This window comes from Protopterus annectens, chromosome 2.part0, assembly GCF_019279795.1.
Source record: "Protopterus annectens isolate FY-2018-M chromosome 2.part0, PAN1.0, whole genome shotgun sequence".
NCBI lineage: Eukaryota > Metazoa > Chordata > Ceratodontiformes > Protopteridae > Protopterus > Protopterus annectens.
Genome location: NC_056728.1, coordinates 38,364,211 through 38,382,808, shown reverse-complemented (window position 1 = coordinate 38,382,808; position 18,598 = coordinate 38,364,211). Strand labels below are relative to the sequence as shown.

The 18,598-nt window shown below is 43.7% G+C and overlaps 1 protein-coding gene across 8 annotated transcripts in view; it reads left to right on the top strand.

The window, feature by feature from the left end:
* Positions 1-18,598, top strand: part of MAP2 (microtubule associated protein 2) — a 1,383,589-nt gene that overhangs the window by 154,058 nt on the left and 1,210,933 nt on the right. The gene's annotated exons all lie outside the window — the stretch shown is intronic.

Below are 18,598 nucleotides of genomic sequence, written 5' to 3'. Positions count from 1 at the left end.
TTCCATTTTTAATTTCTCCAAGTCTTTTGGTTTCTAATACCATGACAGGAATGGACACCATTCCTAAGTCAAAGTACGATTAAAGTTCATGAAATTAGTACTGTTTCACTCTTTGATGTTAAACAAAAGTGCTCTTTGCAGCACCAGTGTGCCCAATAATGACTCCTTCTGCAATTCGTATGGTGTTACAGAAATTGGTAACATATCTAAATATGATTGTAAATTCTTTTTTATAAGACCAGTTGCTCCTACTACTACTGGAACTGTCTGAGTATCTTTCTTCCACATGGCTCTCATTTCTGCCAGCAGATCAACGTATTTTATGACTTTGTGTCTCTCTGTACACAAGACACTGTAATCACTTCCTGTATGAGTCAGCCTATTAAATTTCTTCCCTCCTTACAACTTTGCTACCTATGTCTTCCACTTCTCTCTGTTGCTTCTTCATAATATCCTATTTATGTGCTTCGTTAAACTATACTAACAGTCTTCTGTTTGTACTTTCTGCATCTGTTGTCTGGTCACTGGCCTTTTACATAGGTCTTAACCCCTGATTATACTATTTACCTTTAAATCTTCTGCTTCTCCTATAGCTGCATCTAACATGTGACCTGCTTCACCAATGGCTGCCTCTAGCATGTGACTTCCTATGATATTTTTTCTCTATTATTTATGTACAAAACTGACCATACTCAATTATGTTTGTCTATATTATACATTGTTTTGAATGAAGTTATGTGCATGCTTTCTCTGACAATTCTTTGTACTTTGTACTATGCATGCTTAGTTTGGATACATTCTTCTCATTTGAATATGTTTTACTATTGTTATTTACATTTGTTTCTGTTTTTCTATTGAAGCTTTTCTCCTCGGGGCTCTGCTGAAAAAGGGCTATTGCCCAGTCAGACTAACCCAGTCAACAAATGTCAAATAAAAAAATAAATAAGAGCATATCTCTTTCCTCATTACCCATTGAGTATAAGCCACACGTTTATTTACATTGCTTACCTCTTCTTTACCTACTTTATTGTGAATTTCAGAAAAAATATTTAAAGAGAAATTATTAAATACTTTCAAACTAATATTTTCTGCTATCATTCCCCCCAAAAACAAAATACTAAACAAACATATGTAGATACCACACCATTACAGCGTTACTCTTCCCAAAGCATAATCTGTTTTTCCAACATGTCAACATTATTATTTTCTGGTTCATTCCTGCCACCATTTCAATAACACATTCCACAAAACTTTAGCAATTTATTGTTCTGCATTTTCATCATTATTATTATCAGATTATTTTTTTCACATAATCCTAAAACAGTTGGCAATCATCATTTTACTTACATTAGCTGAGCACAATTGTACTTTTACTCCTTGTCACAAGGAAGTGCCAAAATACAGCTTTTCCAATATAGAATTTTAATATCATTCCATTATTAAGATGCAAACCTTCTTTCTAAAAATGATTTAGTCAACCATAATTGCCATAAACTCCAATTCTACCCATAATACCTTGATTTTATCAGGTAACCATTTTAAATCAGAATGAATTTGTATTCTGTTTTGTATTATAAAGGCTAACTGTTGCTGGGCATAATTAAATGAAGAGAATGATCTCCAGTCAGTTAAAACAGTTTTGCCATTACGCTTCAATATTAACTTTAATACAGTAATAAAACTTTGCTATTTTAACTCCTTTTCTGCTCTCTGAGAGAATCATCATTCAAAACATTTAACAAATAACTGAAAATTCATCTTTTTTATAATATGAATTTGAAAGTCTCTCTTCATAGGTGATAATGAAATATTAACTGACTGCCATTGTAATTTTAACTCACTTAAAATATTTTCTACTTCTAACTGATTTTTCTTATTAATCAGTATATTATTAATTTATTATTACTTCTATCTTCTTTTTGCATCTTCCTTTTAATTTAACTTATACCAGATACACATTTTTCTGAAACATCCTAGAAACTTTCCATAAAGACATAAAATGTCTTTCCCCCGGATTCTCAAAAGCTTGCAAGAGTGCAAGATCGGTGCAGGAGCTCAAGTAGGCAATATGTCTGCCGTGTGATCCACGGACTAAGCCCTGGTATGCAAACAACCCCATTTTCTGGAAAAATCAATGCAAATGAGGTGATATTGCAATCCACGAAGCTTGTAACAGTCCGTGCAGGACTAGTGCTATCCTGCAGAAATGTACTCGGTTAGTAACAGAGTTCATTTCTGCAAAATCCAAAACGGAGCTATGACAACTCCAAATAAAGGCTGCATATCATGTAGTAAGCATGCCAATGGCCAAGTATAAGGCCATTGGCATTGCAAACATAAAAAAAAAATACAAAATCAACTTTAATATTTTTTTGCCGATCTCGGCTGTTTAAGCGTAGGGCAGCGGCACGCACATGGGATTGGGGGGCAAACAATAAAATAGACTTAAAATAAGCAGTCTAACTAAAATCACTGTTCTGCCATGCAAGTCAATGGCAAGCAGAAGACAAGCTGGCCAGTGAGTAGTGGTTGCTAAGGGAGGAGGCTCAGTGTGAGACATGTAACTATGCATTAGCAGGCAATCCTATGCAAATGAGGGGAATGATAGTGAATCCCAGTTTTCCCCAGCATGTGAGCCAGGTCTCAACAGTGTAAGAGTAGGAATAGCATGGTGCAAGCCTAGGAGGTAGGTGACATCATGGGGAGGGGGGGTGTCAAGCATGCTGTAAGCAGACTTGAGCCTGTGGCTCGGGTTTGCTCCTAGGGGTGTGTCTAAACTTGCGTAGCACTCTTTACAGACCCTTAGCAGGTGTGCGTGCCACACATCGGGTTTTACAGGAAGAAAAATGAGGTTAAACCAGGAAATAGCAGCTCTGTGCACATTTGAGCACTCTGTTTGCATGGCATACCCCCGGGCTTAAACAGGAAGGCAAGGGGAAAGGAAAACAGCAGCAGGAAGGTAATCAAGGAGAACTAGCTGTCAGGTGAAATGTATCAGAATCAGCCAATTACACAGGCAGCAGACCAGGCCAGCCCAGAACACTACTATAAACTAAGCGAACACCTTCCCCTCTGGTTTTTCCCACACTCTATACCACTGGTGTATGCAAGAAGGGAAATTTTAACAAACAAACCTACAAAATGAGAAGGGCTGCAGCAGGCAACATAGAACAACATGTGCAAGAGGCTGAGGGTGGTGAGGATGTGAATACTGCCGATCAACCCACAGTGAGAAGACGGAGAAGAGTGTACAGACCCAGGGTAACCTACCAGGGGCTACATGAGTTGGAGATAGTGGAGCGCTATAAGGTGGACAGAGACCTCCTACAGCAAATTGTTTAGCTGTGCCGGCCACACCTGACACACCAAACTGACCGAGGGGAACCCATCCCAGTGGATACCAAGGTTTGTGTAGGCCTAGGAATACTAGCCACAGATACCTCCAAAAGCTCAATTGGAGATATCATGGGGATCTCACAGGCATCAGCATCCAGAGTATTCCACCAGTTCCTGGATGCCATGTCAGCACATGCCAGTGAGCACATATATTTCCTTAACACCCGTGAGGTGTTGACCAGCAATATTCATCTCTTCCACCAAACAGCAGATTACCCTGAGGTAGTGGGTGCTATAGACTGCATGCACATATGCAGCAAAGCACCACCCGGTGATCAGGGTAGGGCCTACATGAACCGCAGGGGCATACCCTCCATCTACTGCCAGGTCGTATGTGATGCCCAGGACATTATAATGAAGGTGTGTGTGCTGGCTACCCTGGATTCTATGACGATTCCCAAATATGGCATCTGATGCAGCTGTACCAAAGATTTGCTAATGGGGGCATCCCCTATGGTCACCTAGTGGGGGATGCTGGTTACACACTGGAGCCATGGCTGATGACACCCATCAGAAATGCACACACACCTGAACAAGAACGCCATAATGAGGCACACGTATAGACCAGAAATATAATAGAGCATGTGTTTAGGATGCTCAGGTCATGGTTCCAGTGTCTGGACACATCCGGTGGAGCCTTGCAGTACTCACCAGCTACATGTACCCAAATTGTTATGGTATGTGCTATGCCACACAATATGATCCTGTGGAAACAGCTGCAGCAGGAACAGCAGGGGGCAGGGCCAAACAGCCTCCCCAATAATGCCAAGGCCTGCACAGGCACAGAGTGACTTGGAGGAGGAACAACCTGAGCCTGCCCCAGTAGGCAGATGGAGGCGTGCCCAGTATGCCGAGACTGCGGCAAAGAGACAACGCATAGCACATACACTGACACAGTAGGGACCCAGGGAATGACACCTCTCTCTGACTCACACATACAGTAAAAGGAATGCCAAACATGACACTACCTGTGCTCAACCATGTATAGGGAGTGTACTATGTGCAGCTGACATAGGCAGCCCTCCAGCACTATCCGCAAGATTGGCCCACCCTCAAGGTAAGTCAATCAACTCTACCAGTTGCCAAATGAAGTAGAATGTGTCATTACCTGTATCTATGGTATGGATGTCAGCATGCAAGCGAATTGGTGGCTGAATGTTATGGCAGCAGACAGTAGACACCCGTAGCTGCACCATGACATCTGTAACACATACTGGAGTCACCATAGTAGCCAGTACTACACAGGGTGACAAAACCCACTGCAGGAAATGTGCTGAGCGACATGTGTGTCCATGTGACCCACACATGCCAGTCAGGACAGTTCACATACCCAACAACAGTCTCAGCCAGCAGGACAGGTGTAGACAAACCCAAACAGAGCCTGTGCCATAGCCCCTGAATGATGGCTATGGTTCACCTCCCCCCAGGCCTACACAGACAGAATACAGCAGGGCAGGAAGTGGGATGTTAGTTCTGAAGGGTAGGAAGTCAGACAATAATATGTAGGGCAACCAAAGCCATGATCTGTAATACACTGGTATGCCTCTAGTCAGCATGATAGTTAACAATACAGAATGAAATAGAGTACCTGACATATCAGTACAGTCATAGCAAATGTGTACAAGTGTCATGTGTGCCCCCTACATCCTACATAGTAATGTAATAACAGTCAGGTGTGCCCCCTCAACCCTGCATAGAAATGTAGAAATAGACCGGTGTGCCCTCCCCATGTAGTAATGTAATAACAGTCAGGTGAGCCCCCCACCCTACGTAGTAATGTAATAACAGCCAAGTGTGCCCACCAACCCTGTGTAGACATGTAGAAATAGACCAGTGTGCCCCCCATGTAGTAATGTAATGTAATAACAGTCAGGTGTGCCTCCCCATCCTGTGTAGAAAAGTAAAAATAGTCATCTGAGCCCCCCCTATCCTATGCAGAAATGTAGGAGCAGTCAATGCCAAATGCTTGATGGATACCCTGCAGAAACAGCATGCAACCTGTCTGTGTACAACACCAAGGTCAGCACTGAAGTACAAACTACCTGGACTCAATCCACACATTAAATACAGAAGGCCATACTGGGCATGCTCACACACTTGAGAAATGAAGGCAATGTCAGTCAACAACATACTGAAAGGTCATACTGGGCATGCTCACACACAAACACATGAAGGCTATGTCTGCAAACACCAGTGGACCAGACATATCTGGCAGTTGCAGTTGTTAGTGCAGACACTCAGTATGCACCACACATGCCTTGCGCACACAGCAGATAGGAATATAGACATATATGTAAGGACAATACACTATGATAAGCTAAATGTAGATGTACATAGATGTGTGGACAAGAGTGACTGTGACAAGGAGCCATCCAGGCCTGTCCCACCCAACACACAGCCAAAGGGCCCCAAACACATGAGGTTCAGATGTCACTCACTGCAGATACTAGCCACCATTATCTGTCAGCATTACAGAATATTGGGGCATGTGCCAGCTGTGAAACATGACTGTACAAGGAAGTAGTCATCTAGCAGCTGTATAGACATACCTGTGAATTATGACACTGTGTATAACCGCATGTGGCGTGTTAACCTCTAGATGAATGGGTTATGGCCCATACACACACACTGCCCTCCCCATAGCCCTACTATGACAAGCCTGCCAAGGTCATCTACTGTGAAATACACCCTTGGAAGAGTTGTAGCCCAGTAATCTCTGTGGCATGTACCATAACTTTGTCTTGCTGTAGTGTGATAAAATAGTTAGGTAGGAGTTCTATTCCCAAACATGGCAACTGTGTGTGTCTGTTTAGAGAGCAATGCATTTTAGGGTAGTCACACTCTGTACAATTCAGATGTTCATCTTTGGCAAGGTTGCTGATGTCATCCACCTAGAAATACACCCCTGGGAAATATGTAGCCCAGTAATCTCCGTAGCGCATCCTGTAACAGCAAACTGCTGTAATTGGATAAATTAGGTAGCTGTTCTAATCCCTGACGTGGCAAGTGTGTGTCTGTCTGTGTAGAGAGCAATGCTTTTTTAGGGTGGTCACACTCCCTACAATTCAAATGCTCATCTTTGGCAAGAGTGCTGATGTCATCCACCTAGAAATTCACCTCTGGGAAGCATGTAACCTAATAAATTCCATAGTGTGCCCTATAACTGCATACTGCTGTAGTGTGATAAATTAGTTAAGTAGCTGTTCTAATCCCAGATATGGCAAGTGTAAGTGTGTGTGTGTCTGTCTGTGTAGACAGCAATGCATTTTAGGGTAGTCACACTCCCTACAATTCAAATGCTCATCTTTGGCAAGGCTGCTGATGTCATCCACCTAGAAAAACACCTCTGCGAAGTGTGTAGCCCAGTAATCTCTGTAGTGCATCCTATAACTGCATACTGCTGTGGTGTGATAAATTAGTTAGGTAGCTGTTCTAATCCCAGACATGGCAAGTGTGTGTGTCTGTCTATGTAGAGAGCAATGTTTTTTAGGATAGTCACACTCCCTACAATTCAAATGCTCATCTTTGGCAAGGCTGCTGATGTCATCCACCTAGAAATACACCCCTGGGAAGGATGTAGCCCAGTAATCTTTTAGGGTAGTCACACTCCCTACAATTCAAATGCTCATCTTTGGCAAGGCTACTGATGACATCCCCCTAGAAATACATGGGAAACATGTAGCCCTGTAATCTCCATAGCTCTTCCTGCAACTGCATACAGCTGTAGTGTGATATAGACCTCTGGTAGGGTTCTATACCCACCCATAGCGATTCTGGATGTTTTGTGTGTGTTCCAATGTCTGCGCAGGGAGCAATGCATTTTAGGCTAGTCACACTCAGTACATTTCAGATGCCCTACTTTGGCAATCCTTCTGATGTCATTCATTGTGAAATACACCTTTGGGGAACAAGTTCTCCAGCAATCCATGTGGTGCGTTCTACAACAGCTCCATGCTGTAGTGTGATATATACCTCTGTTAGGGGTTCTATACCCACACATCTCGTTTGTGGATGTTTTGTGTGTGCATCACTGTCTGTGTAGGGAGCAATGCATTGTAGCCTAGCCACTACAAGTCAGATGTCCTACTTTGCCAATCCTACTGATGTCATCCAATGTGATATACATCTTTGAGGAAGAGGTAATCGAGTAATCTCCATGGCGCGTATGGTACCTGTGTAGTGCTGCAGTGTAATAAACTAGTTATGTAGGGGTTCTTGTGACAGATGTGTGTGTAACTTGTATCCTGTGTGAGTGTGTGATACCTGGACCTAATGTGGAGCGGGTTTTGAAAATTTTTTATATGGTGGCCCTAGTATATATCACAATGTCCACCAAAGAGTGTTTCAGAATGTCCACATATATTGACCAATATCTGTGCTGCAGTTCACAGGGGCATTACGTGCTAGCAGTGGTACTTTACTATGATGTCCTTAGGATATTTGTCAGTAGCCAATGGCACATATGTGGAAAGCAGATGTGACCTCCCACACACACCATGTCTGTGAAGACAATCCCAATTACAGTAGCAATAGTCTACTAATACACCTGCTATACATACCTGATATCCACTTGCATTACGTAGTTGGGACTATAGGGGCTGGGGCAGGGCTACACTCCATGTCCAGGATATATGGTAAAAAATATCTGTACATATAATCATCCAGATATATATATATATATATATATATATATATATATATATATATATATAAAATTGCACATATACATATCGACATATATAGATGTACATAGATATACATATACACACACAGATATATACATATACAGAGCAATATATATCTACACATATACAGATAGTGATACATATGCACATATACATATGGATATCTACAGATATATCAACTGTAGTAGGTATATTGGAATAGATATGTATGCACATATATATATATATATATATATATATACCAACATAACCAGGCATATCTGTACACATAGGATGTGCATATATATCTATATGTACATATACGTATACCTATATATACACATATGTATAGATACATATATGTATAGATATGTATACATATGTACATACAAACAAATGTACACATGGCCATATATATGTAGCACTATACAGATGTGTATACAGACATATGTATGTGTATACCTGTGTATGTACATGTAGACATCTATACACCTATGATATGTATACAGCCATATACCTGTCATGAGTAAATGTCACAGTTGTGCATACACTCCCACATGTATCCCACCTTATGTATCTGCTATGTGTACATTATGATAAAACAACATATGTGATGCAACAGACATATTAATGGCAAGGACTACACAATCTAGGAAGTAAAGGCAATTGTTCAATACTACTCAATGTGTGCAATGACAGCTATACTGGTAACCCCATGGTCATGGTTTAGTGGTTAAGTGTTGTGACTTCAGTGTAAAGGGTCCTGAGTTCAAGACCTGCAAGGTCTGTTAATTTTGTTGCTAGGGAAAACAAGGTCTATTGGACACAGAGTGGTTAAAGCAGTGTTTGTGCAATGTAAGCTACACGTCAGTATCATGACATTGCTAGGTAGGGGTCTAGTCCCAGTGTTAGCAAGTAACAGTGTGTGTGTATGTGGATGGGTCTACATCAGGTTGCAGAGTATACATGCCTCAGCGGGCCACCTGTCCATGTGGCACAGGCAATACCCGGTATAGTAACCTGTGAAATGTATTTGACTGTACCCCAGATATGTCACTGCCATGGTGTCAGCACAGTGACATATCCCGTTGTGCAATATAACTTCAGACCACCCTTTTGCTGACACATGTACACCTACAAGACAATTGCATATCATTTTAGAGACCACAACCAAGCAGTGTTACTAACAGCTAGAAGGCATCATTGCTGGATGTCTACACTACCTGCCAAATATGCCTCACACCCTACTCCCTACAACATGTTACACCGCATGACTGTGATACACTGGTGTACAGTCACTGTGTGCATCAGAACCTTATCAGCCTGACCCTGCATTGATGGTATGGATGACAGACATGGGGCACAAGTATCATCATAAGCACAGGGTGTGATGTTGGTCTGCCAGAAGCAGAGGGAGGGCCATACATTTGACACCATGTGTGTGTGGGTGACGGGTGTACTCTGGGGAGCTGGCTGAGGTGATTTGGTGTGTGTAGGTATGATGCTGCCCTAGGTGTGTTTTGCATAGTGTGTGGGTATGCATGCACACAGTTCTGTCTTGTGGCTGCCCTACACAGGTGTTTATGGATAGCTGCAGACCATACCTGGCAGAGTGTGCAGTTCACTGCCTCCAGTCACAGACATGTGGGCTGTGCTGCCAGGGATTCCACCGCCAAGTGCAGGTACATGCATTGAAGTGCTCCTTTCACCTGCTGATGACATTTGTCCGCTGGTACCATGTCCTTCCTGGGACTGGCCAGGACCACGTGCATGTGGCCTGCTGTGGTGTGGTGTGGGCAGCACACCCCACCGCACTGCCGGGGCTACTACTGCCACTATGGGAGCACACCCACACTGACTGCCAGCTGTTGGTGTTGCTGGCCCATGTCCACACGGGCATTGCCGCATCCTCACCACACGTTGAAGCATGGACACACCATGGCTGATGACGGCCATCATCTCATCATGCCATCTATCCACTTGCTCGGTAGAAGCACGGATGGCACCCGACAGTTCACGGAGGTTGTCGCTTACAGATGTAAGAGCAGCCCTCTTCAACCTAAGACCATGTCTGGTGTAATGCTCAATATGTGCCTGCACCACCATTACAGCCTGGATCATGCTTCTGCTGGGTACAGCTATGTCGCCTATGCCAGGGACATGATGTCCAGTGGCCCTACCATGAGCACCCTGGGACATCTGCCTATGTGGCAGCCTGCCGGACAAATGGCTTTGCCCGCTGTGACCGGACACAGTAGACATGGTTATCACACTTTCCTGTGCACTGCCACTGAACACCAGCTGTGCCTCTGCTATGGCCACTGGTGATGGGATGTGTACAGGCATTGTAACTGTGTGCAGGGGTGGGGTGGCTAAAAGGGGGTGTCAAATGTTGGTGCAGTGTTGGCCCCTGACAACCCCACCTGTGCCTCAACATTATCATCATCATCGGTGTCTGTATGGACACCTACATCAGATTGGATGCAGGAGGGACCCTGACCCACCTTGCCACCTATGGGGTAAAACAATAACCACACTTTAAAACCTGTACAGCATTGCTTAACAGTACACACACACACACATCTCCGTAATACCTACCTGTCCATGGCTTTACAGACAGTCCCATGTATATGTCCATGTGTTACCCCATCGTGCATCACACTTGTTAACATGCAAACATTGATACCACTCATTAACATCACAGTCCTCTAAATGCCCACACAAGCTACATTACCTGCCTGACCTGTGTGTAGTAGAGTTACATAGCCTTAATGCTGTCATTCGGTATGCACCCTCTGTATGGCCAGAATGATGTGCATGGCCCCTGTATGTGTGGGCTACTATGCTGTACTCATAATAGCTCCCACTGGTGTGTCATGTGTATGTAATGCTCAGTAAATGCCAGATATGCTGCTCCATCGGCCCATCATGTGTCAGCTGTAATATTTGGATACACTCCCTGATGTTGACTATTAGTTCTCCAATGCATCTGTAGAGCTGCATATGTGGGTTGTAGGTGACCTCTGCTGACTGCAATATTAAGTGTGTAGTTGGAGTCTACCTTCCCTCTGGATGCCTGTTCCATGCTACAGACCAAATTATATTATTTTCTGTCCTGTGAGTACATGGCAGGTATTCCTGGTGTGCAGTGTGGCACTCCATGTCCCTGTACTGCATGGGAACAAAGGGGGTACAGCCTTATGAACACCCCACAATCACACGTGCATACATGGCCACACACACAAACACACACATGCACACATGCATCATACATGCATCTACCTCCCACCACTTCTCCAGAGTGACCCTGCAGGCAAACTAACTAACCACCATGATTTACACACTCACACACACACACACACACACACACACACACACACACACACACACACACACACACACATACAGGTGAGGTTGCACAATGATTGTACACACAGTCCTCCTATTACCCATCTGCCAACATGCAGAACATATGGTTCAGAACAGCATGCAGTTCAGCTATGCTCAATCCATGCTAGCAACGGTATACATGTGTATGATGCATGTGCTGTGACTAGGTGATGCCCCTTCCCCCGGATACCACTGCACCCATGTACACAGTGTTGCTGTGCACCTGTTCTGCACCCTGCTGTGTACTGTGCACCACAACTCACAGGTGTACAACCCATTGCGGAATGTGTAGTACTGTATCAGTTATGTCAGCTGTACCTCTCACAGCCCCTATGTGTTTCAGCAACACATACCTGGAATGATATATGGACTGTTGTCATTGTTGAATGCCTGATGCCTGATTTACAGCTGTCAACATCAACAGACAATGTATGACCACTGCAGAAATGCTTACACTGACAACCATCAGAGCATACTGTGGCTATGGGGGGTGTACACACCTTTATTGATTTTACACACACATCCGTGATCTGCCATGGGACCACAGCACTGCATATCTTAGCAGTACACAAGCCCGGTATGTAACATATGTCCTGCACTTTCACACGAAGTGTCTACAGATTGTGTTAGGTGTGTGGCTGCTGACCGCAATGCATACACACCATGGTGGCATATGTGTGCCTATACTTATCATGACAATTTATCACACCTCTTGTTGTGTGTACTACAGCAGTCACTGCTCATGGTAGGGGTATACCAGCGTGGGCCTTCTGCAATTATCAGTGTATGTTCAGCCTACCCTACACATGCCCCCCTCCTCTGCATGATTGCAAGGTATACTCATGTGCACATCCCATGGTGCTCACACAATGCCATCACTATTGCAGTGTGGGTAGGGTTATGGCTGCCACAGGTCCTGAACCTGACTATATTCAGATAGAGCCATTCCTACCATCCTTAGGATCCCTGCTGCAGTGCACTGGTATTTCATGCTAAGACCTCCCCCTCCCTCAGCTTTTATGCAAATGCATGACAGGTAAGCCCAACACATTTGTGTCAGCTTGCAGTGTTCCATACACTGAACACCACATGTTGTAACCTAGACCCAGCTGATAATGTGCACTACTGTAATGCCGTATGCCATAGTGTATCTCTTCAGCAGTTGTCATTGCCCTACAGGTATATACACTGGTGTTGCACTGTGTATGGGTGTTGTTCAGAACATGTCACTACTCTAGGCCATGCCTTCCAACATTATGTTACTCCCTGTGGACACATTTCGCAATGACAGGATGCTAGTTGTCATGCAGGTGTGTGACATACCCTTTCAATATCCCACCATGGTCATCCCTGTGAGACCATGCATGTCACAGCAACAATACATGCACATGTACAGCATGCATTCAGGGTAGGTGTGTTAGATGTGTGCATGGAATATACCATCACCATTACATGTCCAGTGTGTTGGCATGCATCTATATACGACATACTCACCAGCTACAGGCTGCTGCCTTTTTGTTACCGCGGAGGGACCTACGTAAGTGGGTGAGAGATGCAATGTCAGTGGCCACACATGTGGCACTGCTACAGGCTGGGTACAGTACTACCATACATCAATCATAAATTCCCACAATACTACCACATCTGGACATATGTTTATCACTACAATGCAGCAACACAATATATGTATGACATGTCAGATATGCATGATCTACCTGCACCACTGCTGATATTTACACAACAGTGGTCTACTGATATGCCCTGTGTCCTTACCTGCACACTCCTCAGCTGGTGTGTGGGTGACACCCACCTCCACAAAGGAGTCCAGTGGTTGATGGTGTCCCGGACGGGCAGGTGCCACGAGGGCTGGCCAGCAGCTCCTCCACACGTGCCGGGGGGATGGATGGCATGGCTCCCCTGTGGCAAGGTGATCCCCCAAACTGCAGCAGCACGCTGACAGGCATTGTGAAGCAGGTCACTGCAATGATGCCGGACCTGCTCATAACTGCGGTTATGCAGGCTGACATCATTGACCCTGTGGACTAGATCGTTCCACAGGGTGGTCCGCTCCTACTGGTCATGGGCTGTCCTGCCAAAGAGAACCTGGTAGTGCTGAGCCAGGTGGTTGATAATGACCTCATTCTCCTCTGCTGAATACACTGGTAGCCTGAAAGACATGAAGATGAAAACAGGCCTGAGAAACTCATATGGCAAGGTTACCACAGTTCATAATACACATCTCTTTCATCCCCCACCATATCAGCTTCAACAGACTGTACACACAACTCTTAGGATTGGCTACAGCTTAACTACTGTTTGGACAGATTGTGTATTGTACCACACCATCTGCTATGTGATAGTAGCCATGTCCCCTGTGTCGACACTAACATTGCTGGCCTGTTACAGACTATTCACTTGCATGCCATTGTCAGGGACACTATGCTTACATATATGCCAGTGGTATGGCTGCTCTGAAATTGCTGCACATCTGACATTCTGTGTTATTGGGGGGATCTATGCATGCTGTTGGACATAAATTGTAAAGACTATTACTACCAACAAATGTACTATAACAGTGACACAATAACATGTATATGTTCCATTGGCCAGCTGATCCACCTCTCCACACCCAACTGACCAGGATACCTGCCACATCACATGTGTGTGCCAACCTGAGGCTTCCTTGTGTACTGTTACAGCAATACCATCAAGTGGAACCACCCAGGGGATGTTGGCCCCGCCTCAGGGCACACACCAACATGTTCCTGTCCCCTGAGCTCACGTCTAGGGTCTGTTCCATACCAGGCTCCATAGACACATGAGGAATGTGCTACTCCCTGTGGACATCAGTCTGAGGTACCCAGTACACATTCACATGGCCAACATGCTCCTCCTGCTCAGCTGCCAGACCTGGCACCTTCAGGATGTGGACTGCTGTTGTGAGTGACAGTTGGTGGGATTCTGTCTATATTGGGGACCATGGAGCATCCATATCACAGACCACACACACACACACACACACACACACACACACACACACACCATCCATGGTGTTTACCCACCAGGTGTCACATACCACCCCTGTAGACTGTCCTTTATATCTACCAATCCTGACAACCTCCACATGTGTATCTGCCATACTTCCCCATATTCCCATTGCATACTTCGCAGACGGGGGCAATGTGGTGTAAGAAGGGACTAACATGTGACATACCCATCCATGGTGCACACACTGCCAGCTGTAGATATCTGTGTGTATTGCTATGTGTGCTGCCGCCATGCACATAACACACATCACTGTGGTAGTGATAGAGGGGACATGTCTTTACATACATATCTGTTTGTGTGTGTGTGTGTTTGTACATATGTAGACATGTGCATATAGGTATATATCTATCTATATATGTGTAGATATATGTGAATTCATATATATGTGCACATATATATGTCTACACATGGGTATATGTATATTTCTGGACATACATGCTGATATACATTTATTCTTATATATGTGACATATGTACACATATGCATACCTGTATGAGGGGTACATTCAGACATCAGCTCCACAATCTCACAACACCTTCCTGCACAGCTTTACTGTTCTGCCTTGCTACAACACAGACAGGTGCCACATATGGACATGGCCTGACATTAGTGGGGTGTATGTGGGATCTGTTTGCAGGTAACCCTATTACACACCTATGGCATTCCGGCATGCTACATTACAGATTCACCTGGGTATCCCCTTTTAGGTAGAGGTTTGAACAGGATGGATAACACAGATAATACTACTGAAACTGTGAGCAAAGTTGATTTTCAACAAGCATGCATTGTTCAATATAGCCCCCTATACCATCAAGTGAAGGAAACACTTTATAAAAACTAGAGCATCTTTAAAACTAATAGTGAAATATTTCAAGTTTTAGGTGAGAAACCTATATTTACAACTAAGATTGGCGCTAATTTATAAGTAATTCTGGAAAATAAAAACAAAAACAAAAACCAAGGTGAACATATTAAGTTAAATGGCAGCAGACCCTGCGGTAGGTGTGCCTATTGTTCTTACATATTGTAAGACAATTCTATATCTTTGGACAATAAGAATAAGAACACAGTTTACCTAAGAAGTGGTAATGTTTATACAATTAAACTGGTATACATTGCAAAGTGTAATTCCTGTATATCCTTTGTCAAGGATATCCTATGTCAAGAATCTCAATGGCAACACTCAGATCTGCTCTGAGTTACAGCACAATGGCACTAAATATACAGAACCAACTGATATTGCCAACATCCTGGCAGATAGGTTCAGTGCTAACTTTACTCCCCTCTTATCTCCTAAAGGGCCCATCTCTATACCAGAAGAATGCAATGTTCCTGTAATCACAGCTGCAGAGGTAAAAAAGACACTCTCCAAAGCCAAGAACACAGCATCCATGGGACCTGAGAACATCCCAGGCTGCATTCTACATGGACTACAGAATGAACTGGCACCCGACCTAAGTACCATGTTCAATCATAGCCTCACCTCAGGCTATGTACCCACTGAATGGCGCACAGTGACAGTTATCCCACTCCACAAAGGGGGCATCACCACAAACCCCAGAAAATACCACCCCATTAGCCTGATGAGCCTGGTCTGCAAGGCTATGGAATGTATCATCATGGAACTTATAAACAATGACATTGGTAATCTTCAAACTCAGGACCCCACCCAGTTCGAGTTTGTAAAAGGCAGATCATGTCTCCTAAACCTGATAGACTTCTTTGAAGTGGTCACCAAAGCCATAGATGAGGGTAAGGTGGTTCACACAGCCTATCTAGATCTCGTTAAGGCTTTTGACACCATTCCCCACTCTGGAATTATAGATAAACTCACTAAACTAGGTATAAATCCCTATGTCACTAGATGGGTTGCCAACTGGCTCACTGACAGAATCCACACTGTGAAAGTAGCAGACTCCAAATCCAACTTCAGACCAGTGACAAGTGAAGTACCACAGGGTTCAGTCCTGGGTCCTCTCCTGTTTGGTATCTACTTCTCTGAAGTACAGGCTAACACAGAAGGTCTTTGGCTAATGAAGTTTGCAGATGACTGCAAACTAGGAGCCATAATCAAAACTCCAAAAGATGTGGACATCCTACAAAAGGGCCTCGCTGAGACAGATGCCTGGTGTCAAAGCCATGGCCTCAAGCTCAATGTCAAAAAGTGCATTGTCATCCCTTTTGGTAAAAACTTTGTACCCATGAACTACCACATAGGCAGTAGTCTACTTAACACCAAAGGTGTAATAAGAGACCTTGGGACACAGGTGGACAGTAGTCTCTCCTTTGATAATCACATCACCACAGTAGTCAGGAAATCCTTGTACATGGCACACCTCATCACAAAAGGTTTCTCATCCAGGAAAAAAGAGGTCATTGTTCCCCTCTTCTCATCACTCATTAAACCCATTATAGAGTACAATGCCCATTTTGGTATGTACCTCACAAGACATCTACAACAACTGAAAAGGCCACAGAAATACCTCACAAAGAAAATTACCAGCCTCAAACAGATGCCCTACACAGACCGTCTCAAAAAACTGCAGCTTTACTCCGTCACATATTGCCTACTCAGAGGCGATCTCTGCCTAACACACAAAGCTATGTCATACCCAGAGCTTTTGGACATGCTCCACTTAAAGAAATCCCAATCCCTCTGAGCTACATGCTCTAGGGACCTAAACCTTGTCACCACAATAAACAGAACATGCTGGAGAGATAGATTCCTGTCCCAGAGACTTCCCATACTCTGGAACAAACTACCTATCTATATCAAACAAAGCTCCTCATTAGTACTCTTCAAGAAAAATCTTGATGATTGGATGAGAGATAAGAAATTCACCCCGGGGATCACTTCTGTGGTTCTGCTCAACAGTGGCACAGGAAAATTATTTTCTTTGGTGGCGAAAGCCAGGATACCTTTTGGCTAGGCTTATATAGGCCCTAGGGCCAATAGCCTAGTACCTACCTATGAACCTATAAATATTTATATATATATATATATATATATATATATATCTACATATATCGATATGTTGTATCTGTTTAGATATTAATATATTTACACACACACACATACTTCTAGATGTTAGTATACATTCTCTGTACTGTTGCATGACTAGGCTGGAAGTTATGTTTCTGAATACATCAGATTTATGTATATCTGGCATGGCTTAGTGGTAAATCACATTGTCTATGGTGTGTAGGGTCCTGTGTTTGAGCCTTGCAGAGGCTGTTTATTTTGTTGCTGGGCAGAACACGGGTCGTTGGATACAGAGTGATTAAGGCACTTTAAAGCAGTTGTAGTCCGGTTTGCGCATGTTTGCATGGCGGTAAGCAATACTAATTTCCGGTTACAGTTTTTTACACTCAGATTCTACATTGCTTCACCTGTGTAGGCAGTGCTTACCCCTGTGCAAACACACTTAAATACACTTACTAGTGCTTACATATGCTTACTACTGCTTATTTCTGCTTAAACTTGCTTACTAGTGCCTTATTCATTATGACACTGACACTTCACATGTGCATTTCCTGCAGTACTCCAGTTCATAAATGTATGTTATGTAGTGGGTTTTGTAACAAAAATATTGGTTATAACGTGCTTTGCCATGTAAAATAGACTGTGCTGCAATGGAACTTGAACCGGGAATGCCTGTTCATTAGGCGAATGCTCTGCACATTACACTATTGCTGTGCTGCTTCATTTGCATATATCTTCCTTGTTATCCTCTTCAGCCTTTTAAGCTGCTTTAACCGTAGCTAAGCGATGGGTACACCCGCGCACATACGGTTAGCTGCACTCATATTTTTAAAAGACAATGAAGGGGTTTCTTCATTTAATTTTTATGTACTGTTGCTGTTGTACACATGGGGAACTGTTGGTGGGGATATGAGGACATCTATGAGCAGTCTTGCTCATTTCTTATCACTTTATGCTGTTCTACATTGCAGAGCGTGTTTATTCTGAGAGCTCTGCTCTCAGACATGCCCCCTGCACTCGTACATGCTTCTTGTAAGCCTAGGAGCTTAGGCAGCATGCCTTATTAATATGCATGGTGTGCTGACTTCCTGTTCCTAAATGGGCACTCCCATGCAGG